The sequence below is a fragment of the Tenrec ecaudatus genome, chromosome 1, assembly GCF_050624435.1.
Source record: "Tenrec ecaudatus isolate mTenEca1 chromosome 1, mTenEca1.hap1, whole genome shotgun sequence".
NCBI lineage: Eukaryota > Metazoa > Chordata > Mammalia > Afrosoricida > Tenrecidae > Tenrec > Tenrec ecaudatus.
Window position 1 is genome coordinate 34,540,640 of NC_134530.1, and position 16,471 is coordinate 34,557,110.

The 16,471-nt window shown below is 48.3% G+C and overlaps 1 non-coding gene and 2 pseudogenes across 1 annotated transcript; 1 reads left to right on the forward strand and 2 right to left on the reverse strand.

The window, feature by feature from the left end:
- Positions 1-1,986: 1,986 nt before the first annotated feature.
- Positions 1,987-2,425, reverse strand: LOC142458576 (large ribosomal subunit protein eL21-like; annotated as a pseudogene).
- A 6,176-nt stretch (positions 2,426-8,601) lies between these two features.
- On the reverse strand, positions 8,602-8,848 carry LOC142458684 (mitochondrial import inner membrane translocase subunit Tim8 B pseudogene; annotated as a pseudogene).
- Positions 8,849-14,248: 5,400 nt separating this feature from the next.
- LOC142437746 (small nucleolar RNA SNORA42/SNORA80 family) lies at positions 14,249-14,388 on the forward strand. Its single transcript, XR_012782270.1, has one exon. It is a non-coding gene; the product is annotated as a small nucleolar RNA SNORA42/SNORA80 family (small nucleolar RNA).
- Positions 14,389-16,471: the final 2,083 nt, after the last annotated feature.

Here is a 16,471-nt window from a genome sequence, read left to right on the forward strand (position 1 = left end):
CGACGTCTGGGCACCTCGGTGCTGAAATTTTCTGCGTGCACCTGGGTTAGCAAGCAGTGATTGGGTCTTGTATTCATTTCTGGCACCAACAAAGTTCCTGGGAAATAGCAGATGCTCAGAAAGGTGGTATCCAAATTTAATAAAGTTTCGTTCCATTCGTTCATTAAACACTTAGTGAGTGACTACATGTGTTCAAGGGGCTGTGGGAGGGGCAGATACTTAATTCAAAAGGAATAATATACGTAAAGTAATACGAAGAGGTGAGACCTCGGACCTTCCTCCCGAGCAGACACCTAGGGCGAGGGCGCAGGTGAGCCGGCCCGGCCGAGTCCCCTCCCCCGTCCCGGCCCTCATCGATGTGCTCCGCTCCGGCTGCTTTCGTCTGGGCGGGCGAGGACGAGCGAAGGCGTTTGGGAGAAGCCTTGCCGGGCGGCGATCGACTACTCAGGCCTTAGGAAGATGGCGTCCTCGGAGCAGGCAGAGCCGCCGAGCCAGGTAAGGGGAGCCGGACTGCCCAGACGTGCCGGTGGGGACCCCGGCTGGAGGGGGCGCTCGGCGCACGGCCGGGAGGCGGGTGGGGACCCCGAGCCTCGCCGGCTGCGGGGCCCGACCTCTTGTCCTTTCATGAACCCCGCCCTCCCCGCCCAGCTCCTCTCCCTGTGACCCCTCTTTCTGTCTTTCACCACCTTCCCGAGCCCGGACTCGGGGGCTCTGCCGCGTCCGCATGCCCCCCCCCCCACCCCCCTCGTCAGCCTGCTGGTTCCTCCGGCCCTGCTGGAGCGTGAGGACGGTGGTGGGACCCGTGGGAAGCTCCCCGCCGTGCCCTGCGAATCCCGCTGCCCGATCCGCGGGGGTGAGGGGCTCCGTGGGTTCAGGCTGTGCCCTCGGGGGAGGGGCCGCCTCCTTCGCAGTCCGCGCGCCCGCACAGCCTCAGCCGCCCGCGGCGGCCCACCGCCCGTCTCTTCGTCTTTGCCTCGCTCCGCGCAGTTAGGGAATCGACAGTGAACTTGGACCCTCTCGGAGTTGAGAGGCACGGGATGCACTGTGTAAACAACAGCCACCACTAAGCCCGTAGCCGAATCTCCGTCCTCGCCGCCGGGGCTTTGGCCTAGCCTTTCAACTCCGGGAGCGGCCCTAGAGGACCGGAGTGCACACCTGTGCACCTGGCTCGAGGAGGCGTGGAGAGCAAGGCCCCTGGAGGGATTTATAGTCCAAAGGTGGGGTGGGGTGGGGAGCAACCTTCCGCGTAACTGCACGTGGTAGCCTTCGTTCCCGGAGCAGCCGCCTCACTGCATGCCCGCCCACCACATCCCTTCGGACGACAGACCAGTAACCTTCGTTTCGCGGACATGGACTCCAAGGTGGTGTCCTGTGCCTAGTAACATCCTGCCCCGATTGAGCCCAGGCTGTGGCTAGCCAGCCGGGCCGCTTTAGTTGAATCAGAGGAAGAAGATTTCAACGTGGCTGGCACCTTACCCCTTCTCATTTCGCCACTCCCTTGCAGCGGCTTGAAGCATTTCCCGCAGTTTACTGGTATATCAAGGGACCCTGGTGATGCGGCGCGTTAAGTATCGGGCCACTCGCTAACCCGCAGGTCAGCTGCAGACCCACCAGCTGCTGCGAGGGAGGAAGATGAAGCTTTCTGCTCCTGTAAGATTTACAGGCTTGGAAACTAGGAAGCAGTTCTACTCTCCTACGGGGGTGTGTGTGTTTGGGGGGCGGTGGCGCTATGCGGTGGAACGGACTCCACAGATTTCTGGTACCCTGTCCTTACCAGGCAGAACGCCACCAGCGAGGGTTTCTTCCTGCCGTCTTCACGATGAGTATTTATTACCGGAGCCGAGCTTCCGGGGAAGAAGGTCAGGGGCCGCTGAGTGCTCAGCTGTGAACCGACTTCGATGGCTGGCAGTTCAAACCCACCATCTGAGCTGTGGGAGAAAGATGAGGCCGTCTACTCCCCCCACCCTCGCCCTGCCCGGGACAGCTTTATTTCAGACTGGGCTCCAGCAGCTCTGGCTGCTTCCCGTTGGTCCGCACAAAGTGGGCCTCTCTTGGACGGGCAGGCTGGCGCTTCAGCTGCACCCAGGTGCCCTTCACCTTGGCCTCCTGGTTGAGCTCCTTCCCGCGCTTCAGGAAGCTGCCCCGGCTCTTCGAGGCCACTATGTGCTCCATGTGCACCTTGATTCTCTGGGCGAGGATCTGGCCCCTAACGTGCTTGCTGACAACACTGCCGATGACAGCGTGCTGGGTCACGTTGTAGACGCCTCGGGAGCCTTTGTGCGGCATCCCCTTCTGAACCGTGCCCAAGCCCTTGATGTCCACAGTGACACCTTTCTTGTAGACTTGCATGCATGTGGCCATGCTTCCTGAAGGGCCTGGAGAACATGTAGCGGGTGCCCCGCCTCTTCCCCTGGGTGTTCGTCATTCTGGCAGGACCCTGCAAGATGGCGGTTCCGGTCAGAAAGGAGCGAGGCCGTCGCTTTCATAATGATGTGCCTTGGAAAACCTGGGCAGGTTCCCTTTGACCCCTGAGGTTGATGGAAGACTTGGCTGGACAGCAGTGGGTTTACTTTTGCACTGAGGATTCCGTGTGAGCCCGGACTGGGAAGAAAATCCCTGCCTTGTGAAGCGCGGGAAGTAACTGAGGCTGCCTTTTTCACTCTCAGAAGCCCTGGGGTTGGGAAGTGTTTGGGGAGAAGGGCCCCTCTTTTTTGCCTTTTTCCAGTGTGGGCCTCTCTAGATTGTTAGGGATACTCACAGGCTGGCATTGACCTTTACATGACTAAAGTCTTGCCACTTGGAGCCATAGCAGTGCCCACGGATTTCTTTGGCAGTTGTCCTCTCTGTTGCTGTGGAAAAGGCTCTGAGCCCCTTTAAGGGTGCTTGGCCAGCACTTGTTTGGTTTTCAGCTCTGCTTGTCCTTTGCCCTCGTTTCCAAAGCTGGTCGAGGTGGTATTGCACCAGTATATGTCAGCAGCCTGAGGGGAAACCTGTACTCTCCCGAGTTCTCCAGTCGTTGAGATTCTGACAGTGCCTAACAATAACCCAGACACACATTTGTGTGTGTGCAGATTTATATACAACTGAAGTATCCACACCAACTGCCACATTTATAACTCAATGACATCGAGTACACAGTTCCCCCTAGTACAGTTTTCTTTTTGTGCCGCCAGTATCAAGTCTGTCCAGAACATTTCCCCACCATGAACTGCAACTCAGATCTCCCCGCCTCCTCCAAACCAAAGGAAGTGGAAAAATCCCATTGCAGTCCAGTGGATTTCAACTCCCAGTCACCCTCTAGGACAGACTAGAACTGCTCTGCCCCCAGAAAACCCCAAGACCCTCATCCAGTGCCTCTCAAACAAACAAATGCATAGCTTTAAAGTGAACATCTTTTGTTTCATTTTCAAGTCTTGCTCAGCCGGGTTCCCCTTTCTCCAGTTTAAGCAGAGGGGCACTGAAAGAATTGGAAAATTCAACCCCCAACTGGTTTGTATAGGAGAAGAGGCAGACCTGTGGAGCGAGCCAGTGGACTGCCTCACAGGGAGCTTGTTCGTTGGCCTGCGCCATTAGTCTCTGGTTTCCAAAGAGTAAGGGTGATTAGATTAGCCGCTCCACTCCTGAGAGGCCGTCTAGAGAGCGTAGAAAGTCAAGCCCCCCCCCCCCCCGCCCCCTGCTTAAAATTCTAGTCCTACTGCTTACCAGATGCACGATGTGTAACTTTGGGTCACTTGACTTCCCCGACCCTGATTTCTTCATCTGTGAAGTTAGGGACAGTTGTGGCGCCTGCCTGATGGAGTTCCTTCAAGGACTAAACGAGCGAGTTTATGTAGAAGTGTCCACAACAGTGCCTGACACAGAGTATTAGCTGTTATGTTTAACAATAGTTCTTAGGTGGTGCAAACAGCTGCTAACCAAAAGGTTGGAGCTTCGAGTGCACCCAGAGGTCCCTTGGAAGAGAGGCCTTGCAGTCTGCTTCCCCCAAACCCAGCCGTGGAAACCTTTGTGGTGCACAGTTCAGCTCCGTCCTGTGAGGTCGCCATGAGTGGGGTTCACTGGACACAGCTGCTGGTCACTCGATTCCTGCCCTGGAGACTGGATTCTCATCTGTGGGTCTCAACCTGTACTCGAGCCCCACTGTAACATCTTTTAGGATGTGATACATTTTTAATATATATTGACCACCAAGCCCACAATGTTGTTTCATCTGTTCTGCAGTAGTTTTCTTGAAGTGGAATGAGATATCAGGAATGCTCGTGTTTATCCCATGTGCCCTTTGTGATGCTGCTTTCAGTGACATACTTCATCATACACTTGCCTTCGAGTCAGTTCGCACTCAGCGACCCTATGGACAGAGTAGAACTGCCTGCCCATTTGGGTTTCCGAGGCTGTAATCTCTAGAAAGTCTCTTCTTCCGTGGGGCTGCTGGTGGGTTCAAGCTGCTGACCTTGTGGCTCCTATATAGCCCAATGTGGGCGTCACCACCAGAGCTCCTTTATTTTATCATGGCGGCAGATAAAGTATTACCTGTCCTTGATGGCATTTGCTACTTCATGACTTGGTCCTGGTTTTCCCACATTGCCCTGTTTTGCATGGCTGATCTCTAATCTAAGTCTTTTAGGGAAATATTCACACTTTTTTTATATTTCCCCCTTGCTTCTCTGCCCTTGTTGAAGAGCAGAGGTATGATTAATCTGATTAACAGTTTTGTTGCACACACAGTGTAAATCTGTTGAGGCAAACTAGATGTAGTAAATGTTTGATGGAAGTAACGAAGAAGCAGGGAAAGGAGGCGAGGGGAATGACGTCATCACAGAGTGGAAGGGCCTTGTATCCAGAGATCTGGGTTCGAGCCCCAGCATTGACTAATTGGTGGACTTGCCACTGTGCCTTTCTGAGAATAACTGCTCCTGGTTCAGATGTGAGGATTCCCTGGGCCATGGAAACAGTTAAGAGAGCTCAATTACCAGCTGAAAGATAGGGGTTCAAATCCACCCAGAGGCTCCCAGGAAGACAGGTCAGGCCGACTATTTTGACACCCCTGAGAGCCCCGTGGGACACTTCTGTGTACATATGAGTCAGAATTGATGGATGGCTGCTGACAGAATGAAACAGAGCAGTAGCAATGACCCTATTGACAGAGTCCTGTTTGCCAAAAACTTATTATGGGATGCTAAAAAGAGAGGCCAAATACTTACCGTACTACACCACCAGTCCTTAAGGACATAACAAACACCGACGCAAGGACCAATGACAATGAGAGCCCTGGTGGTTAAGTGGGTTACACGTTGCCTGCAAGCCACAAGGTCAGCGGTTCGAAACCACCAGCTGCTCCAAGGGAGAAGGAAGGTTTTCTAGTCCCAGCTGTAAAGAGGTGCATTCTGGGAAGCCCACAGGTGCCGTTCTAACCTGCCCGACAGAGTTGCTCGTGCAACTCTTATCACAATCCATCCATCCATCCATCCATCCATTGTCTCAAGCACATTTGCATATTTGTTGCCATCATCATTCTCAAAACCTTTGCTTCTACTTGAGCCCTTGGTATCAGCCCCTCATTTTCCCCCTCCTTCTCTACCCCCTGACGATATTCTTTTACTATTTAAACACCTGTAGGATCTGTCGTGATTTCTCCCATTTTATTTCTGATACTAGGAGCCTATACGGGCTACACATTGAGCGATAACTGCAGGGTCAACAGTTGTGTCCCACAAACCAGAGACCCAAAAGGGCAGTTCTGTCCTGTCCTATAGGGTCGTTAGGAGTTGGAATTGATTTGATGGTGGTGAATTTGATTTCGATTCCTGATACGGGAAATTAGTGCCTTCTGTTTTTCTTGATCCATGAAGCAAGAGGTTTATATATTTAAATACTATTCCAAAAACCTTTTATCTTAATTTTCCTCTGTTGCTTATTTTCTATTTCATTTATTTCTTCTATTTATATTGAGTTTTTGTTTGTTGTTGTTTTTCTAGTTTCTTTTTTTTACATTTTATTAGGGGCTCATACAACTCTTATCACAATCCATACATATACATACATCAATTGTATAAAGCACATCTGTACATTCTTTGCCCTAATCATTTTCTTTTTTTCTCCTCTTTTCTTTTTTTACATTTTATTAGAGACTCATACACTCTAATCACAATCCATACATATACATACATCAATTGTATAAAGCACATCCATACATTATTTGCCCTAATCATTTTCAAATCACTTGCTCTCCACTGAAGCCCTTTGCATCAGGTCCTCTTTTTTTCCCCCTCCCTCCCCTCTTTTTTTCCCCCCTCCCTCATGAGCCCTTGATAATTTATAGATTGTTATTTTGTCATATCTTTTCCTATCTGGAGTCTCCCTTCTTCCCCCCTTCTCTGCCATCCGTCTCCCAGGGAGGAGGTCACATGTGGATCCTTGTAATCAGTTCCCCCTTTCCAACCCACTCACCCTCCACTCTCCCAGTATCGCCCCTAACACCCCTGGTCCTGAAGGTATCATCCACCCTGGATTCCCTGTGCCTCCAGCTCCCATATGTACCAGTTTACAACCTCTGCCCTATCCAGTCCTGCAAGGTAGAATTCGGATCATGGTAGTTGGGGGGAGGAAGCATCCAGGATCTGGGGGAAAGCTGTGTTCTTCATCGGTACTACATTGCACCCTGACTGATCCATCTCCTCTCCTAAACCCCTCTGTGAGGGGATCTCTAGTGGCCCACAAATGGGCTTGGGGTCTCCATTCGGCACTTCCCCCTTCATTCACTATGGTATATATATATATTTTTTTGCATGATGCCTTATACCTGGTCACTTTGGCACCTCGTGATCACACCGGCTGGTGTGCTTCTTCTATGTGGGCTTTGTTGCTTCTGAGCTAAATGGCCGCTTTTTCACTTTCAAGCCTTTAAGACCCCAGACAGTATCTCTTTTGATAGCTGGGCACCATCAGCTTTCTTCGCCACATTTGCTTATGCACCCGTTTGTCTTCGGCGATTGTATCATGGAGGTGTGCAGCCAGTGATATGATTTCTTGTTCTTTGATGCCTGACAACTGATCCCTTCGGGACCACGTGATCACACAGGCTGGTGTGTTCTTCCATGTGGGCTTTGTTGCTTCTGAGCTAGATGGCCGCTTGTTTATCTTCAAGCCTTTAAGACCCCAGACACTATCTCTTTTGATAGCCGGACATCATCAGCTTTCTTCACCACATTTACTTGTTCACCCGCTTTGGCTTCAGCAGTTGTGTTGGGAGGGTGAGCATCGTAGAGTGCCAATTTAATAAAAGAAATATTCATGCATTGAGGGAGTGCTTGAGGAGAGGCCCAAGGTCCTTCTGCCACCTTAATACTAACCCTGTAAGTATAGACACAGATCTATTTCCCCATCCTCATATATATATTTGCATGTACATATCTTTGTCTAGACCTGTAGAAATGCCCTTTGACTCCTAGATCTCTCCTCCATCTCCCTTGACTTTCCTCCTGCCCTACTACCATGCTCGGTCCCCACCTGGGTTACAACAATACCTCTTCTTTACGTAACCTTACCCTTGATCATTCCCAACCAGGCCTGCCACTCCCCACTCACTACCATTTTGGGTCCCCTATTGTTCTCTTGTCCCTGTGTTTGTTAACACCCTTTACTTACCCCCCCACCTCCCCTTATCCCAAGTCCCCCCCGGAACTGTCGGTCCCGTTGTTTTTCCTCCAGATAGTTCATCCAGCCTGTCTTATTTAGACAGACCTGTGGAGACAATAACATGCAAGAAAACAAGACAGAGAAAAACAAATCAACAGTATACAACCAGACAACAAAACAACAACAACAAACCACTGACAAAGAACAAAACAAAACACATCAAGAAAGAAGAGCTTGTAGTTAGTTCAAGGATCGTTTGTTGGCCCTTAGGAGTGTTTTCTAGTCCAATCAGTTGGGGCACCATGCCCTGGCCCCAAAGTCCACTTTCAGCATTCCCTGAGAACCTTGCCACTCCATTCCCTTGCTGTTCCACTGCACTCCCCCAGTGCTTTGCCTCGGTGTGGTGGGATCAGGTCAGGTGCAATTCCCACACTGTGTCTCCGGTGCTGTCCCCTGTATCACCCTTGGTCACTGAGGGGCATCATGTCTCATAGTGGGGCCAGCCATGTTGTTTTCTCTGTGCACTGGCTGCTCTACTCAGGAACATATCCTCACGGCCTGGTGGGCCAGGCTGTGCTCCACTCTCTCCTCCTTCCCCTTCATCTGCTCCCGTGTGCTCTGATCAGATATGTTCATCTCCCAGAGCTGCAGAATCAATGTCGTCCTTTGAAACAAATTCTTGGGGAAGGGTTTTTCTAGTTTTTTAAAGTAGAAATTTAGATAATTGATTTTAGACTTTCTGAAGTCAATGGTTTTTTTGAGAATTTACATTTATTAAATAATTGATGAGATACAATCTGGAGTTTTGGAATTTCAAATTTTTTTGTTTTGAACATCTGATCTGTTACTTTTTAGCACCAAGAGGCTTGGCATCAGCCTGACCACCTGACAATAGATGTCATCCTTACTCCATGGGCACTTTAAAAATAGCCAGTCCTTTGCTGCTCTGTCATGTTCCCAAGAGACGGTCTACTGTCCTTTCTGTTCAGTCTGGGCAAACCGACTGGTGATGGCAAGGGTGGTATCAATGAAGCGCCCACACAGCTAGAAAGACAATTTTCTGTGCAAGAGTCTAGGCGATTTCCTGGCTTCTCCACACACTTGTCCCGCATCGCTCCATGCAACGATGCACCTGTGCAGTGAATTGGACCTTCTGCTGCTCGGCCGCCACAAGGCGCTGCAATTCCGCTTCGTCCGCCTCACCCAGCTCTGCCATCGCCTCCAAGCCTTGGTCTCCGCCTTAGCCGAGCGAAGTCAGTGTTTTAAAGCAGTAAAATTTCCTTTAAGTAGTACTTTAGCTGCATTCCAATTTTATGTATTCTATGTTTTCATTTTCATTCACCGAAGAATATTTTAACTCTCACTTGTGATTTCATCCTTGACCCATAGGCTACTTAGAAGTCCGTTGTTTAATATCGAAACATTTGTTTTTTTTCTGCTTGCGAGTGACTTCTAGGTTAATTTTGTTGTGGTTAGAGACATACTGTTTGATTTCAAACCTTCTAAAATTGAGATTTGTCTTATGGTTTATCTTGGTGAATTTTTCTTGTGAAGTGAAAAGATTGTATTCTGTTGTTGGGCCACGTGGTCCTTAAATTTCAAATAGGCTGTATTGGCTGATAATGTGATACCCTTATTGAGCGTTAATTGAGAGAGGACTGTTGTAGTCCCTTATTGTAATTGGGGCTATGCCTGTAATTTTGGTTCTGTCTGATTTTGTTTCCTGTGATTTGAAGTTCTCGTATTGCGTGCATACCTATGTAGGGTGTTTGTCTTCTTGTTAAATTGACCTTGTTATTGTGTGTGTGAGATGGCTCTTTCCGTCCTTTGGCTTTTAACCGACGTGTATCTTTTGTTTAAAACGACTGTCTCATCATAGACCCTGCAGAGGGTTTCCGAGACTGAGAGATGTTGTGGGGACAGATAACTTCATCTTTCTCCCAGGGGCTGACTGGTGGCTTTGAACCAACAACCTTGCAGTTAGCAATCCAGTGCTTACCAGACATTGCCACCAGGGCTCCTCTAGTAGCTAGGTCTTATCCACCTCTCCCCTTAGCCCACAAATGTCAAGCTCTGTTTTTAATTGTATTTCATTTGCATTGAAGGTGACTGTAGAGACAGTTGGGTTTAAGTCTACCATCTTTTTTTAAAAAATTTTATGTTGCATCTCTTTTGGTTTCTTTCTTAAATGGTTGCAGTTTACTTTTAAATGATCCGATGACTAATTCACTTAATATAAGAACCTAACAGCAGCAGTAGAGGGTCAGTGGAGAAGACCCTTGGTGAGGATCAGACAGTGTTTTGGTCTGCGTTATATAGGGTCGCTATGAGTTGTCATTGATTCAGAGGCACCTAATAACAACAACATTTACTGTGTTAGACCAGGTTCCTTAGAGAAGTAAAACCAGTGATGCTTTTATAGGTATATAAAAAGAGGAATTTATAGCCCAAACAAAAAAAAAATGTCTTACACACTTCTAGGAGTGGGTAAGCCCCCAGTCTGGATCAAGAATGTGAGAGAGATGTTAAGCTGGAAAGTTCCTGCACTCTGCAGCTGCCAGTGGGCCAGCAAATAGGGAGACGTGGAAGGAGAACCACAAGCTGGTGGATGTCGGCAGATTAAGTCTGTGGCTGGCAGCAGTGAGTGAATCCAAGGCCCTTGAGTTCTGATGATTCCCCAGGTGAGCAGGCAAGGTGGCAGCCTGTTGACGGCTTCCAGGGTTGGAAGGCCAGATGGTGGGTGGGCTGCTGGCTCAAGACATGGAGATCTGTGCGACAGGTGCGGGATCCAGGTCAGCAAGGAGCACCGCTTTCCATACCGTCGATTCAGGTATCACGTAGGGCACACTACCATGGGGGTACAACCGACTCATGGCACATCCCATCATGGAGCTGATTACATGACGTTAAGCCTCATTATAGGAGAGGCTTCAACTGCCAAACCGCGGAGAATCGTGGTCCAGTTACATTGATACCAAATCTAATTCTCACAGTTGCTGTGTCTTCAAGTATAATTACCTTTTCTTTTACAGTGTCTAATCTGTAATTCTTATCCTGTGAAATTTTACTTTAGTTATTTTTAACTTCTAGAAGCTGTTTCTTTTAATACCTTGTATTTTTCTCCTTAATTCTATTTGTGTTTTTCTTTAAATACTTGAGTGTAGTTATAGCACTTGTTTTGGTGTCTTTGCCAAATATATATCATCTAAGTTTTCTTCTTATCATGGCTCAGGTTTTCCTGGTTTTGGCATACAAATATCTTTGGATTAAAAAATTGTTTTTGGATGCTAGAAATGACTGATTTTACAAAGTTGTGTGTTTGGATTTTGTGGCCTTACTAAGTACTGTTGGCACTGTTCTAGTGGGCAGTTACCATATATACACTTGTGTATAAGCCGAGTTTTCAGTACATTTTGAATGCAGTCTTTATGGTAAAATTGGGTGCCTTGGCTGATTTTCAGGTCGACGTATACTCAAGTGTGTACGGTAACACGTTACTTCTGGTTCAAGTTGATCATTTCGAATCCTGTCTGTAAACTTTGTTATGGTGAATTTAGGGTATTGTGCCCTACTACAGTGTGGCCCTTTGGGTACCAGTGACTACTCGGAGCTGTCGGGGAGGATGCCCCACAGCCTTGTTCAGACTCAGGCGCCCTGTGAGAGTGTTGGTCACAGCTCTCTTGTTACTCTTCCCATGTCCTCATCCCCTCATGCATGCACCAGTCCTTTTCCTTTTTTTGTGTGTAAGAGAGAGCTTGATATCAAGAAATAATTATGCATCAATAAAAATCTCAGCCCAATCCATCTTAAGTCTGATACGAGTCCATAAGTCCCTCTTCAGACTCACACAGCCACATGCAATGATGCAGAATGCAGGAACGTTACCGGCTGGTGGTGCAAAGTCTGTGGATCCGGTGGCAGTGGATGCATCTCCAGGGCTCATGCAGGTCTCTGCGTCGTTCCTCAACAGGAAGGTGAAGTCAGAGAGAGGGGGAGGTTCCCAGGACCCTCCTAATGAGGACATGCCCATAAGGAGGCACCATCAGGCTGTGACCTGATTGACAGGCTAGACTCCACCCCTATACTTTCATATCTTCAAGTTGACATGAAATTATGTAACTACCACATTTGTCGCCTTGACACTTTTACACAACTCTTTAGCCACACATAATTTTTAAACAAAGACAATAGTAAAGTCATTTGTGCTTCACAGGATAAAACTAAAATGCATACAACTCACAATGTGCCAGCCTCATTTCAGTTTAAGTGTACAAAACAAACTATTCTATGCTCAACAATTGTGGTTATCCTGTGAACATAGTCCCTCAGCCATGAAAGTCTGAAAGCCAGCCACTTCATGCCTTTACCTCCCCATTTTTGGTATCCAGTTTTTATATTGTTCTTTGACGGGAAGAGTCTTCATTCCAGTTGGAACCTTGCATGCACCCATCTTAATATTCGAGGGACCGCTGCAGATTTCTAGAGCTCTTTTGTTGCCTGGCTGTCATCTCTGAAACTCTGCCCTAAGCTTTCAGCTGCCTTAGCCTTCCTGAACGCTCATCTCTGTAACCTCAACTCAGTGAGACAACTAAACTCTGTTTGGATTCCCTCCCCCTCCTCCTTCTGAAACGTGCCTCCCGGCAGAAGCCGGAGTGATCTCAGGGCTCACGCCAACTGTTTCTATTCTGTCAGAGATCACAGGTCTGTACTGCTTGCTGTGTACAAAACAGTTCTATTTACTTTGGTTAATTTTCATCTGTTTAAAATGTAGTAGGAGGGTAAATACGGTCCTTGCTACTTCATCATGACCAGAAGTAGAAGTCCATTGGTTGATTTTGAACAGTGGAATGGTATGGTATAATTTATGTTCTCACACTTAATTCTGCATGTGAGATCAAAACCCACCACCGTCAAGTTGATTCCAAGCCATCGCACTCGTATATAGGGTTTCCCAGGCTGGGCATCTTGGCTGGGGCAGATAGCCTCATCTTTCTCCCGTGGAGTGGCCGGTGGGTTTGAACTCTTAACTTTGTGGTTAGCAGTCCAACACTTGACTCAACAGTGCCCCCCAGTCTTGTAGGTGATATTGTTCTCACTATTCTGCAAGATGAGGAAACCCAGTGTGGGGGACCAGCCTCCACACCTGAGTGGCCCCTAGGGGGTGGTTGTGTAATTGAAGGGTAAATTGAATATCTGCTAAGGAATGTATGGAGACCGGAACCAGAGAGGGCCCGAATGTACTCTCCTCACAGGCTTATGTGATCTTGGGCTAGTAAGCCACGTCATACACATCCGTAACAGGAAGGGGAAGTGCTGGGGGCAGACATGCAACAGGAAGAGGACATGTATGCTAGGGGCAGGAGGGTACATCTGTAACAAGAAGGGTGGGCTCTAGAGTTAAGATGGCAACCTAGCCTCAGCTGTCCCTGAGCTGACTTGACCTTAGGTGCCCCTGAGCTCTCCTCCAGGGGAACAGTCTGTGATCCTTATCAGAAAGAGGTGCTTAGCGTGGGATGGTCTGATTGCTCTTGATGGCCAACAGCCTTCATTCAGGCAGATACTCTTCAAGCCTGTAGTCGCAACCCTGGGCTTGCAGGCAGCACCTGGGCATTGGCATTAGATGGGACGTTGTGGGAACAACTTTAGTCAGGGGAATGTGACCTGGATGCATCTCCAGCCCACAAACGGGAAGGCCTTCCTCCACCAGAATCTGCCTCTCAGACTCCTTAAAAATGAGCACAGAGAATTTGTCTGCCTATAGTCTCTCCCCGGTTCTCAGTTTCCCACAACTGAACCCTGGAGAGGTTGACCAGCACGGCCCACATCACTCATTCATTAGATCATTCAAACCTAGATTTTTCTGATGCCACATTTCATACACATTTTGCTGTTGTCTCTCAAAAATATTTTGTTGAGTCATTTCCCCCAGAAAATTAGTATAGGCCAGATTGATGTGGACTTACCTGGAATACACAATCACTTTATAGACATAGGCTAGTGTTTAGGATTGAATTATATGTGTTCCCCCAACCCCCATGTATGTGTCAACTTGGCTATGCCATGGATCTCAATATTATTTAATTACCAGATATACTTGAGTATAAGCCAACCCAAATATCAGCCGAAGTATCTAATTTTACCACAAAAACTACATGAAAAATGTGCTGAAAAACTCAGCTTATACATGAGTATGTACGGTATCCATTTTTGTGATCTGATGCAGTTTTCCTTTGTGTTATAAAACCTAACCTCTGTGATGTGACTGAGTCAGGATTAGATGGTGACCTACAGGATTAGGGTTTTTTTTCAGACAATTCTCTAGAGAAGCAGTCAGTGAAACTTTCATATGTTTACAATCAGAGTGATTGATCTCAAGGAATTGACTCAGGCAGTTCGAGAGGCTGGCATATTTTAAGTTGTGGCTCAGGTGTCAGGCTGGAGGCTTCTCCTGTCTCAAATAACTACAGGGGCAGACAAACCAAGGTTGACAGGTCAGCTGACAGACTGCTGGCCAAAGAGGTGAATGAATGCAGTTTGGCAGAGAAGACGGCAGGCTGCTGACAGCTCCCAGAATTGGCAGGTAATATGACAGACAGGTTGCTGGCTAAGTCAGAATGAATGGGTTTGGATTTATGGCAGGCCCAGCCCCATGGGCATCTTACAATGAGTGTCTCATGTCAGAGCAAACCATAGCCCCGAACCATTGTCTTGCCTCCTAGCCCATAGGTTTCTGGCACTGAAGCGGATTGCAGTGTGGGGTGGGGGCCAGGGCTGGGTGGAGGCCTATTAGACCATCCTTGTGAACACTAGCCTCATTTTCAATCAATCTCACATAGTCAGCCGAGAGCAGCGTAGGTACCATCAAAGAGCACAGTTTCTCATCCCAGTCAGCTTTTCTTTTTCTTTTAAATATATATTTTTTCTTTTCTGTCTTTTCCTGGCTAAACACCCCCCTTCCCTCTCCCCGCAAACTGGATCTCTGTGTGCCAGCACAGGCCCAGATCTCGGAAAATGTGAGAGAGCTTTGTGAAGGGATCCACTCTATCAAATCTCAGCATGGAGGTCATTGCATTACATACTGAAAGACGGCCACCTGGCCACCTGAGTGGGCGCCCATCCCAAAGGAAGGTGAGCCAACAGAATGCCCGCACGATAGAACAGTATCATCAATGCAAGCAAACTTTGCCGGATATCATCCACCTTGGTTACAGCAGTACATTGACAGGGAGCTGCCAGACAGGATTCGGAAGAGGATGGGGAACAAGGACTATAATTACTGACTTCAGATAGAGCTTGACTGAAAGCAGAGAACACCAGAAAGATGTTTACTTACGTTTCATTGATTATGCAAAGACATTCTACTGTTCAGATCATAACAACCAATGGGTAGTCTTGAGAAGAATGGGAATTCCAGAACACTTCATTGTGGTCATGTGGAACCTGTACATGGATCAAGTGTCAGGTTTTGCAAACAGAACAAAGAAATACTGCTTGGTATAAACCAGGAAAGCTGTGTGTCAGGGCTGTACCACAGCATTGGGTAAATCTAATGCACAGGACCTCTTTTAAAGTGTTGAAAACCAGTGATGTTACTTTGAGGACGGATAGAGGAGCGGCATCTCGGTTCCTAAGACCATCGGAGATTTGTGTTTTCCTATGGTCTTAGGTGACCCCTGTGACAGGGTTGTCGGGCCCCCAAAGGGATCTCGAGCCACAGTTTGAGAACTGCTGTTCTAGCAGGAAGCAATAAATAGGAAACTGGTTACTTACAAGGATTGCAGGTAGTCTTTTCCAGGAAATAACCTGAAGACTAGGAGGAATGAGGACTACTTGGGCCAGGTCACCTAGAAGCAGTGTTTTCAAGGATACGGAAACAGGAAGTGACCCACTTTCCCTAGCCCACTGCCGTCAAGTGGATTCTGACTCACCGAAGCCGTGTCCGTGGAGGGCTTCTGAGGCGAGTGCCCAGAGCAGTCCAGCGCTGCCCCGACCACACCACCAGCACTCCACTTTAGACTGCAGAAATGTCATCAGGAGTGGACACCGTCCAGAATACACACAGCCTTGAGCAGGCCTCACATTGGTGAGAAGTCCTCAGTGAAGCCGCTGATACGGTCTGAGCAACCTGGCTGCAGAGGACAGCGGGGGAAAGTACTTGCTTCACTCAAGCGGCCCTGAGATTAAGGTTGGAGTTCTGACTCTGAGCCAAGACTTCAGAAGGTTCTAGGAGGCAGACAGCATGGAGGGAACCCAGGTGGAAGTTCCAGGCTGTAAGTCTCTACAGAAGCAGGTGGCCTCACCTCCCTTGGAGTGTCGGGCGTGTTTGAACTGCCAGCCTTCACCAGGGAACCAAGGCCTGAGGAATTTGGAGGGTGGTGGTGTTAAAGTTCTTTTGTGGGACTGTGCACACGTACATGCTTCTCTAAGCCCTGGTAGTGCACCCAGTAAGTGCCTGGCTGCTAATGAAAGGTGGGTGGTTCGAATCCACCCAGTGGCTCCCTTGGAGGAAAGGCCTGGTGACCACCTTCCACCAAGATTACAGTTTAGGGGCTTCTGTGGAGCTGCCTTGCGATGTTACATGCTGTCACTGGGAGGTAGAATCGACACGCCCCTAGCAACCATAGCGGGTACTTCTTACACACTGTGCGTATTCCTGGATGAATTTATAAGGACCTGGTGTTAGTGGTGGTTCCCCAAGAAAGGGGGAGACTTTTAATATGAGGATGACAGGGAGACTCCTTTTTATTTTTAATATTTAAAGTTCATATTTTTAAGCCATACATTTACCTGACACACACACACACACACACACACACACACACACACAGAGGCTATCCCC